A 12,295-nucleotide genomic window follows, 5' to 3' on the forward strand; every position below is an offset into this window, starting at 1 on the left:
GGTGACACGCTGGAATGGGCAACCTGTAGGTCCAATACAGGTGCAAGGCACTTATGGAGGCATTCCTTGGCAGCACTATTAGAGTGCTGATGTAGCGGCACTTATGGAGGCATTCCTTGGTTGGGTGATCTGGGATAGCGGATACACTAATGAAATGGGCGTTCCGTAAGACGGACACGCAGGTAAATAGCTACCTGTACGTCCTGTACAGGTGCACTGCACTTATGGAGGCGTTCCTTGGGCAGCACTTGTACAGCTGGTATTGCGGCACTTCATGAGGCGTTCCTTTGGTGAGTGATCCAGAAGGATAAGAATCCTTATGCTCGGAAACACTGATGAAATGGGTGTTCCATAATGACAGACACACAGGTAAAGAGCTACCTACACTTCTGATACAGGTGCAATGGCACTTATGGAGGCGTTCCTTGGACAGCACTAGTAGAGTGCTGGAAATGAGAATTCCGTAATGGTGGATACGCGGGTAAAGTGGCTACCTGTACGGCCTGTACAAGGGCAATGGCACTTATGGAGGCGTTCCTTGGGCAGCACTAGTAGTGCTGGTATTGTGGCACTTCAGGAGGCATTCCTTTGTTGCACTGGTAGCGTGCTGGTGTGTCCCTTTGGACGACACTAAATGCAGTATATTCAAATATACTGAAATGAAATGGCACTCTGTTCGTGGCAGACGGTAATGGTGGAGGATAGAAAGTAAAAGGGGGGAGTACATCAGCAGGCAGTCGATGGACAGTGCCACGAATTAGTGGCACTGTAAAATGGAAAGGCCTGTGGTGCGCTGGCGGTGGCCAGTCCTAGACTGGTAGGCTTCCTTGTATGGAAGTAAGGAGGTTGTGTTGTACGCTGTGCAGTTTGTGCTTGCGGTATACGCAAGTCTTTTGTGATAAAAAATGGAAAAGTCAGGCAACGACAGGTAACAGTAAATTGAAAATGCTGAGTCCTTGGCTGAATTACTCGGTATATCAAATAAATGCTTGCAAGACTGCAATGGACACAGGCGCATACATATCACGCTCAGTGTAGGTGAAAGACACAAGAGACTAAAATAATGTTAATGTTGCATGCAGACGTAATGGACGTAGTACTCTTGGCTTTTGGAATAATAGGTTCTCTCTCATTCTCTGAGAGCGTAAAATGATATATGACGAACTCCCTTGTATTTATTTGAACAAATAATGTTAGTTTAATATGACGCAACTTGCGTTTAATGATTTCCTTACGCTAAAATTTAATGGAAGAATTGCTTTTGAATAAGGTTTGTAACTAATTAGAATGGGCTAGCGATGACCGATGTTTACATTACTTGTAAATGGTTTGTGTTATATATAATATGAGTGAATTACAATGATGCGTTTAATTAACAATTCTTTTTATGTAAATTACTTTCATGATTTACATTAACTTTACGTGAGTTTACTAGGCCCCTGTGACATGTGAAATGACGGTAAGGGCGTTGAAAAAAATTTTAGTAAAACATTTGTAAATGGAACGGTTATGCTAAGTACGAAGTGAAATTAAACTTTCGCTCAGAGAGCGAGTGAGCAATGCTAGGTGAAATGTGCGGTGAGCGAGCAGAGGACAGCTGATTTCTGTAAACGGGACAGCGATTTACAACACAAAATTCTAATTTCTTATTCAAAGCAAAACAGCATTAAATTTTCTGGCAGAATGATAGATACTAGTATGGTGATTGATATGCGTTACGTTAAAACATCAAGACTTATGTTACTTGGCTTAAATCGTTGAGATAAAGCTTTAAAGGGGTGAATATGGCTTCCCTTGTGTGAATGCGAGTTGGCTAGTAGCCAGGACTGGTCGCGCATGCGCTGAGCTCAGAGAGCGCTGCGGATACCAACACTTGAAGTGTAAACTAAGTTAAACGATTTCCCCTAACATATCACAGACAAAAGAATTGTACACTTCTTTTGCCGTAACTATTAGTTGAACACTCCTAACTAGCTAGGCTTGCTAACACATGCAATAAACCCTGGCAAAGCACTTCCTAGTTTTAACTAGTACTATTTGGCATCTATCTACCACACATGTGCTCATGTCTCCTAAACACTGCCTGGCGCTTCGTCGTTACACAATAATCTCTCTCTAACTTAGAGAAAAAGTTATATAAAACACTTCTAAAATAATTCTTTAACGTAACTTAAGCTAACAATGGTTATAAGAAAAATCATATTATATGAATAATATGCTTTACCGGTGAGTTGTGTGTGTCTCCTTCGCAAGTATGCTTTATTTCGATTTACGCTTTGTAAATGTCATTTACATTTTACGTTTTACAAGGGATAACGCGATTTTCAAGCTTTTAAGCTGCCCCGGGTTCGATGATGGCAAGCAGTCACCACTCTTATGTATGGGTGTGGTCTTGAGGACCCAAATACGTAAAGGAAAATATTAGAGGGAAAAAGGCAGAATAATTTGCTTCTAATTTACCTTAAAAGGATTGATTTTGTTATTTTTTACTCTAGAAAAGATCACCATTAAAAACCAGCTAATTATTTTACATTACATTTATTTACAAGACAGTTGAAAGGCAAGGCAACTGGGCCGCACGTAGACCACTCTTATCTCTCACAAGGGGAGTGCTGGCTAAAATCAATTATACTTCAATGCTGATTTCCAAAATTACTCATTGTTATCTTGTGTTAAGGAAGCACTTGCGACTTGCGAGCTAGGAGACATGGACACGTGACTCAGCAAATTAGAAAAGTTCCCAGATTAGACACAAAATACAATAAAGACTTTTGCAAAAGTTACAGTTATTCAAATTTATCTAACACACTGGGGAAGGAACTCTTGTGTTTAAATGAGATATTCAATGAAGACTGTCTATCTGGGATGATCACAAAAGGTTGGCATGCGGCCATGAGTCAAGGAAAGGAACAAAGGGATGTATTTTGAGAATTAGAAGTTCAAATTGGAAAATGTGGAGTAGTTACTTGACCTGGAGGGAAAGAACTGGCAATATGACTGTATGTTAAGACGTACCTGGATGCCTAATAAGTGGACCTTTGTAGAAAATGGTGTCAGCTTTATCCGAGGTCTGGGGCGCCAGTTAGCCCCCTTTGGTAGGCCTTATTTGAAGGCTGGCTGGGACATCTGTCCAAGGTCATGGACTGGAGCAGACTGAGGATGAATGCAGGTGCGAAGCTTGGATGTTGGGGTCAGCTTATTCCCCCTTTCTGCTGGTCATCCTGGGAACAGAGCACATCGCCAGCGAGAGGTTCGCAGGATAAAAGATCTTAAGAGTAGGTCTAGGAAGTACCTAGCTAGCTACACACTTCCTTTTGGATATGTCCCTCAGGCTTACAAGAGTCTTTATCCCCCCTTTCTGCTACTCCGGAAATTCCGATCTATCGGCCTGCCTCGTGCTTCACTCCAAAAATCAGCTGATGTTAGGGAAAAAATTGCTGCTCTTCTAGAACTAAAATATAATGAAGGCTACTGTGAAGACGAGGCAATCAAAATCTGTGTATATATATATATATATTATATATATATAATATATATATATATATATATATATAGTATATATATATATATAGTTGGCTACAGGGGTAAGTTGGCACACTCAAGATAACTTGACCAATAGATGACTCTAATACATATACAGTGTAATTGGCATGTGGTTCCTCAGTTACCAGCAAAATTCTATAGAGATAGAAAGTAGGAGCTCGAATTTATGAGACAAATTTTGATTTTGATCAGTTATAGAATAGTTTTCCTTATGGTTCAAAGATTCTACCATTAAGATTAATAATTTAAAGCTTTTTGATGTGGACTGGTAAGTGTTTTTGTACCAAATGTTAGCTCAGCTGAAGACAGCCCGTGTTTGGTAAGCTAGGAGAGGTCCAGTGCAGGGTATGTAACATGTGGGAGCATGAAGACTACTGATGAAGATTTATTTGACACCTGCCATAATTAAAACTAAATGATGATCTGAAGTAATATTAATGCCTTATATTTTGTATTTTGAAAATTCAAGGGGTATTTTTGCTGTTTTATTTAAATGTAATTTAGTAATTTTCTTTTAATTATCAATGTGCCAACTTACCCAATAATGGGTAAGTTGGCACGAAAAAGTTATTTTTTTCTAAAGCCTATTGTTATCTTATATCGAAAGCAAACAACAATTATTTAGTGCTATGATAAAGACGAATTTTAATTTTTTTCAATGATGGTAAGAATTATGCAAAAATGTTTGTTTTATATTTGCAATAACCAAAATAGTAGAAAGTGTGCGAATTAGCCTTAGACTCCCCAATTATATGATGATAAGGAATAGATAATATAGTATAGATAATAGCTAGATATAGAATAGTAGAGAGCAGATGATAGAGGAGAGATATCTATATACGGTAGATATATAAGAAGAGAGTACATATATTACACCTATAAGAAAGATATAGAAAGAGAGATAGATAGATGAGATATATACTGATAGATAGAGATATATATATATAGAGATATATAGGAGAGCGAGGTATATAGGATATATATATATAGAGATATAGTATAGATATCAGAGATATATAGATATATCAATAGATACAGATATAATAATAATTATATGACATAGGAATATATATATAGATATATCCTAATTACTAATACATATAATAAATTAAATATATAGTACATATCTATATATATATATATCTACATATATATGGTATATATTACATATATATATAAATGACACTATATTATACTATATATATATATTTATATATATTAATATCATATATATGTATAAATCTTAAACGGGTTTTAAACAAACCAAATGACACTCGTTAAAAAAATGAAAACAAACTGCCTACTTCCGTTGTTAGGTTTCGAGTTATTTTCTAATGATAATAAGTTGAAAAAAATAAATTTGAAGGTAAGAATCCTGAATAAATGTGTGGAAATAAAAAAACGTTAAAGAAACGTAATAACACTGTTACAAGAGACATTTTCGCCGAAGCAATAATCCTGGAAAACCCTGCATTTATGACAGATGCCACTTTGCATGCAGATACCATTGGTCGGTGCAAAATTGCTAAAATTGTCGACGAGTTTCTCCTTCGCCTGAGGAATCAGCTTTTCAGCTAACTTGATATGGTTCCTAATTTGCCTCTGAGAGCAAGAATTTGAATATTGCCTTTCGCAGAAATTTTGCCCAATTTCTTATCTCGTGTCGATGGGATTTTACTCGGTTAGGCAGTCAATGACATTTAGCGGTGAAAATCCTTAGCAAACAAAGTTCAAGCTCTGGATTGTTATATATATATATTTATATATATATATATATATATATATATATATAATATATAGATATATATATATACGTCGAGCTAGGAATGTACCTTTAATTCGCCTATACCTCGGAATTAAACATATTTTCATATATAAAATTGAAAAGAAGGGGAATTGTGGTGCGATAGGAGAAATTTGTCGGCATCACGGGCACGCAACCATCGAACCCAACAAATCCACGGACGCACAAGTGAAGCTTTAAACCAACACCGCCGAGTTTGACAAATCTATTTTATCTGCTACAACACAAAATTCCCGATTCGGTTGACATAATATGAACAAATTTATATTAAGTTTTGAGGTAGAGCGCAATTAGATACTAATTAAAAGACGGTAAACTCCAGTATTATCAATAGAATATATATTATATAATAGATATATATAGAGTAGAGATATATATTATATATTATATTTATATTTATTATATATTATATATAATAATTACCATACTGTAATATAATAATTAATTTATATATATATTATCCTATCTATTATCTATAATCATTATTACTATATATCTAGATATATTACTATATTATATAAGATATTATTATATATATAAGTATATAAAACCTCCAATGGGGATGTCCATGATACAATGATTAAAAGCATTAAATTTATTCTGAGAAACGTTTCGACAAATTGAAAATATTCTGTGGCATCATCAGTCTGTTGACAAAGATAAAGACAGAGTTTATGAAACACTAACCAACCCAATAAACGTGTAAAAAACTAGGAAATTGCACAGAAATTAAAAAGTCTTAAAATTACATAAAAGAACAAAGTAACAAAAAAAGTAAAAATGGATAAAACAGGTTGAAAGAGACTGCTTAAACAAACCCAAACCGTTTCATTGTAAGGAGAGGCAGTAAATGGAATGAACCTACGGAACAAGTTCAACGTACAACGACCTTTCAAGCCGATAGCTAGATGAAGCTTAGAGATATATATATAGAATATAAGGTTAAATAATATGATTAGAGAGATATAATAGATAGAGCGAGATAAGAATAAGTATAGATAAGATGATCTATGGTATCATATATATAGATATCGATTAGATAGATAAGTTTACAAGAATAATATATAGATCGAGTATTAGACATATATCTATATGGAGATATAGATCGAGACTACAGGAGATAGATGAGACAGACGAGATATATACATAGGGAGAGATAAGGAGAGTATAGATAGTGATATGAGAGAGAATATAAGAGTAGATAGATAGAGAGGCTAGTCAGAAGATAAGACATATAGAAAGACAGAGACGATATTACATATATGTATCAGACTGATAACATAGCTATGAGACAAAGAGACCATCCACTATATATATTACTAGATTAGCTAGATATAGCACTCACTATATTAGCTAATCACCATCATATATATATATATAGATATATTAAATAGATACAGAGATTATCAATTTATGATTATAGTTATACGACTATATATATATAGAGAGATTTATACATTAGATATTATATGCCTCAATACGATATATCCATATATCAGCATATCATCATATATATATATGTCTGGTATATGTATATATATCATATAGAAATATATTATATGATATTATATATATATATATATATCCTCCACATATCATTATATATATATATATCCTATATATCTATCTCACAGTATAGAATATAGCATATATTATAGATTACTATATAGATATTCTATTTAATATATAGATTATATATAATATCTATAATAGCTATATATACCCAACCCATCTATATAATATAGATACTACGCGCGGGTCAGGGGTATTTCAGGTGGGGAGGCTGGCATATACTTATTATCTCTTGCGGTGGCCGGGAGGGTTTTTTGGGGCTTCACTGCCAGTCCCTGGAACTTGAGAGGTCGATGGTTCGCGTCTGTCGATCGCCTAACTTCTATTTTTGCTTAACGAAATTCCTCCCCGGTTCAACATTAAACATAATGACCAAAAATGGTATTAATTCCGAGGTAGAGCCTCGAATTAGATATTTCAAACGGGACCCATTTGTCATTCGTATATAATATATCCATATATAAGTTATTATATATAGATAGATATATATAGATAATATAAAATAAAGATAGATTATATATATAGAGATAGAGTATATTTATATAGTATATAATTATAGATATATATATAGATAGGTATATATAGGTACTTATAGGTTAATATATAGATAGATATATTAATATATATATATTATATATATTTAGTATAGATATATATTCGGATACTAGATATAAGGATATAGATATAGATAGAATATTCATAGTCATTATATATATATAGTATATAGTATATATATTAGATAATATTATCAGTTATATACATTTTAACTCTTACTCTGTCTATATCTATATACTCACCCTAAAATATAACTATTCACATCGCTTATAATAATATATATATCTACTATAGTATATCAGCTAATCAGACGATATTATATTAGAAAAATATCTAGAAACTATATCTATTCAATTTATATGTATAGATGATATTCTATATAATTCAGTACATCTATATCTATCTATACTAGATATATTAGAAGATAGATATCATCGTCTATCATGTCTATATTATGTATATATATATGGATATATATACTATATATATATATCAGACTATTTCACCTATATATTCTATTAGAGATCGATATATATTCATATTATTCTAGAGATTAGAATAGATATCTATCAGATATATAGATAGATACATATTACATATATGTATATACTATATGTCATATATCACTAGATATCTATATCATCTACTCAGCATATCATATATTGATATATACGATAAGATACATATAGATATATCGATACATATATTATATAACATAGATTATAAGATAGATAAATAATATATCATATATATATAGATAAGTAATAGAATCTTATAATATATCTATTCTTGATATATATATATATATGAGTATAATACTTACTAGATATTACGATATATTATAATATACTTTACTATATATATATTAGTACTATATATTAATATTAAATTATATTATATATTTATATTAGATAGAATAATTGCAGAAGCCAGGTACTATGTCGTACCCTCTAAGTAATGGGGATACAATCCACCCAATGAAGTCAAATTCCTCTTGTACGTTTTAAAATTACATTATTCAACTTGATATAATGGATTAAACGCTTTCCGACCATCGAACTGTTGTTCTTGTTCACTAAAGTGTAACGAAGAACCCACCAGTTGAGGCCGGTCGAAAGCTTTAATCCTATAAACAAGTAATAATATTTTAATTTTTAAACTACAAGAGTGGAATTTTTACTTCATTGTTGGATTGGTATTTTATACCCCAGTTAGGAGTAATATATATAAAGAATATATAGATAGACTAGATAGAGTATAGAGAGATATATATAGAGAGTATTAATTAGATAGATAATATTTAGTATTTTATTTACTAGACCAAGTTAGAGATACTTAGATATAAATACAGTATAGATAATAAGATATATTAGACAGAAGATTAAGATATATATAATAGATAATACATATATAATATATACATAGATAGAAATATCTCATATATATTTATATAATCTATACTCTATAAATAAATAAATATATACTATATATAGTATTATTTATATTATATTATATATATATATTATATATATATATATATATATTTTATAATAGATTATCTATAAGAAGATAATAGTAATATATTACTATATATAATTCAATTACATAATAATATAAATCGATACTACAAATTAGTCCCTTTAATATGCTAATTCGCGTCTATCTCGGACAATTAATACATTTTCATATAATGTTTAAACTGAGGAGGAATTTATTAAGCAAAAATTAGAATTGGGCGGATTGACAGACGCGAACCATCGACCTCTCAATTCCAGGACTGGCAGTGAAGCCCCAAACCCCAAAAACCCCGCCACCGCAAGGAGCTAATAAGTATATGCCGCCTCCCACCTGAAATACCTTCCGCGCGTAGGTATTTTTTGTTTTGGAGGCTGCATACAACCCATCTCGTTCTCGGTTGCGTGGTAGTGCTTTCGCCCGCACGTAGTCATTATATAAGTCTATCACATTACCGTGATTCATATACATATATCAAACTACAAATGTCCTTTAATATCTAATTCGCTCTACCTCGGAATTAATATATTTTCATATATGTTTAACTTATAAACTGGTCACTCGTAATTTGTAAATTTCAGATTTGATATTTCTTAGAGTTTATTTAGTGTTATTTGGTGTTTATGTGGAATCTGAACAAACATTGTTGTTGTAAGGGCGCCTGGTTTTTGTGAAAGTGTAAAACAAGCCTGCAGCAAAGAAAGAAGTTGGTATACCAAAAAGGTAAAGTGCGTTATATTTTTATTAGTTGCAACCAATATCTAATGGTTATGATGGTTTGGAAAGAAACTAATAACTGAACGGAACAGTGGTTAACTAATAAATGATAGAAACAGTGGTTTGGTAAAAACTGATGGTTATAATGTTCCGAGTGAAAAGATTTATACTTTTACACATTGCAAATTTTTGTGTTTTGTGTTTGTTTCATTTTGTGCATTTTTTCATTTTCTTGTTGAAGTGTGCCTTTTATTTTGATACTGTCCACATTTTTCTGTATTTTCATTTACATTCACAATTTAATTGACTTAATTATTTTCATTGCTTAATCATTGCACATTTAATTATATTTAACACTTGTGAATTAATCTGCATTTACTTAGAATTTTTTTCAAGTTTTATTATTGTATAGCACTTGTGAATTCATTTAAAATTTTCAATTATTGCCTAACACTTTTGAATTTCAATTGAATTAATTTTCTTGAATTTTGTGATAAATTAATTTTGATTTAATTTTACTAAATTTGATTCAAAAATTAATTAAACTTTACTTTGTTTTCAAGTAACAGTAATTTTCCCTGATATTGTGAATTTCACTTATAAATTTTGAGGTTAATAATAAATATTTGTATCTAAAAATTTTATAAGTGTTTTTATTCTAACCAGTATATTTGCATTTGATTATATTTATGTTAGGTAGAAACATAGACTGGGAATTGAGCTTTTTTCTTTCAATTTACTTGAAGTGACTTAGAACCAGGGAAGTACTTAGACTTCTGAAATCAGGGAAATACTTAGACTTTTAAAGCTGTTGATGGAGTGATGCCCTTTAATTAATTTCATTATACATAAGATTACCTCACACCTGTTTAATGAACTTAGTTTGATATTCTGCAATACTGGTAAGTTGTTTAAGGGATCACTGTTGCTTTTAGAGTATTCAGTCGTTTATTACCTGTGATGAAGGTTCAGGTGTCTGGCTGTTGTGAGGTAACAATTAATAAATGGTAAGTGTAGTAACCAGATACTTGGCACTTCGTCACAATATATATATGTATATATATATATATATATATATATATATATATATATATATATATATATATGTATGTGTATGTAGATATATATATATATATATATATATATATATATATATGTATATGTATATATATATATATATATATATATGTATTTATATACATATATACCATATATATATATATATATATATATATATATATATATATATATATGTATATATATATATATATATATATATATATATATATATAATAATAATAAATAATAATAATAATAATAATACTGATAATAAAAGAAGCCCATAAAAATGCTGTCTCTCTCTTCAGGTAGATGAATGAGAAAAGTTACAGAAAAGGCGGTATTTATACCAAGAGAACCATCCCCAGTTAAGCCCATTTAGGTCACTCCCACTGATAATTCTTCTTTAATCCTCTTAAGTGTTAGTTTAAGGAAGACTTTATCAATGATATCTGAATCCCAGGCACCCTTTGAGATGTTCATTATCTGTCCTTGTTTAATCAAGGTCGATTCAATCATCTGAGTTTTGTAGTAACAGTCACTGCTATAAATTATATGTGACAAATTCCATTTTATTCTGTGGTTATGGTCATTTATATGGTTGAAAACAGCTGAGTTCTGTTGTCCATACCTAACTTCCCGTTTATGTTGTATTAATCTCTGGGGAAGTGATTTTCAGACAAAAACAGATGTAAGATTTGTCACAGTCCAGGCATGGGATTTCGTAAACCCTGAGTCTTTGTGGATGGTCTTTTGTTGGAAGTTAATCAGGGATTTTGTGAAGGTATTTGGGTAGGTAAAAGCAAAAGGGTTAGATTTTCCGAGGGTCTGGGTCACCTTCTTAATCCTGTCCAGATGTGGAATTTCTATTTTATTATTGGGTGTGTCTGGTCTTGTCTTGAGGGAGTCGGTAGAAAATTTTGTTTGCTTTGTGAATTACTTTCTCAATTATATGGTCAGGATACCTTAAAGACGAAAGCTGCTTACGAATTAATTCAAATCCCTTTTATAGGAAATCTGTGGAACAAATTCCTAAGGCTCTTAAGAATAGGTTGCTGGCTACGCCTATCTAGATAGGAATGTCATGATAGCTAAAGTAGTGAAGTTATGTCGTGTTTCTAATTATTAAAACACAAGAAAAGGAACTTTGTTATCTGTTTCCCATTCAACTTTAAAGTTAATGCTTGGTGCTAATGAGTTTAATTTTGAAAGGGATTAATTGAAATTGCCCCATCTATTATCCTAAAATGTTTGAATATCATCTACATATTTCATTTGCAGCATGTATCCGGGCTTGATTGCATCTATTACTGTAGTTTAAAAGTATTCCATGTATAGATTGGCTAAAACAGGACTTATAGGACTACCCATACTACACCGGAATTTGTGCTTATAGAATTATTCCCGATTAAAAATACGTTATTAGATACACATAATTCAACTAACCTTATTATTTTGTCAAGCGCCAATCGGAAATGATCTGAATAGTGAGCTAATTTTTTCCTCAAACACTGAAGAACGTCCTGTACT

The sequence above is a fragment of the Macrobrachium nipponense genome, chromosome 19 (genome assembly GCF_015104395.2).
Source record: "Macrobrachium nipponense isolate FS-2020 chromosome 19, ASM1510439v2, whole genome shotgun sequence".
Classification (NCBI taxonomy): domain Eukaryota; kingdom Metazoa; phylum Arthropoda; class Malacostraca; order Decapoda; family Palaemonidae; genus Macrobrachium; species Macrobrachium nipponense.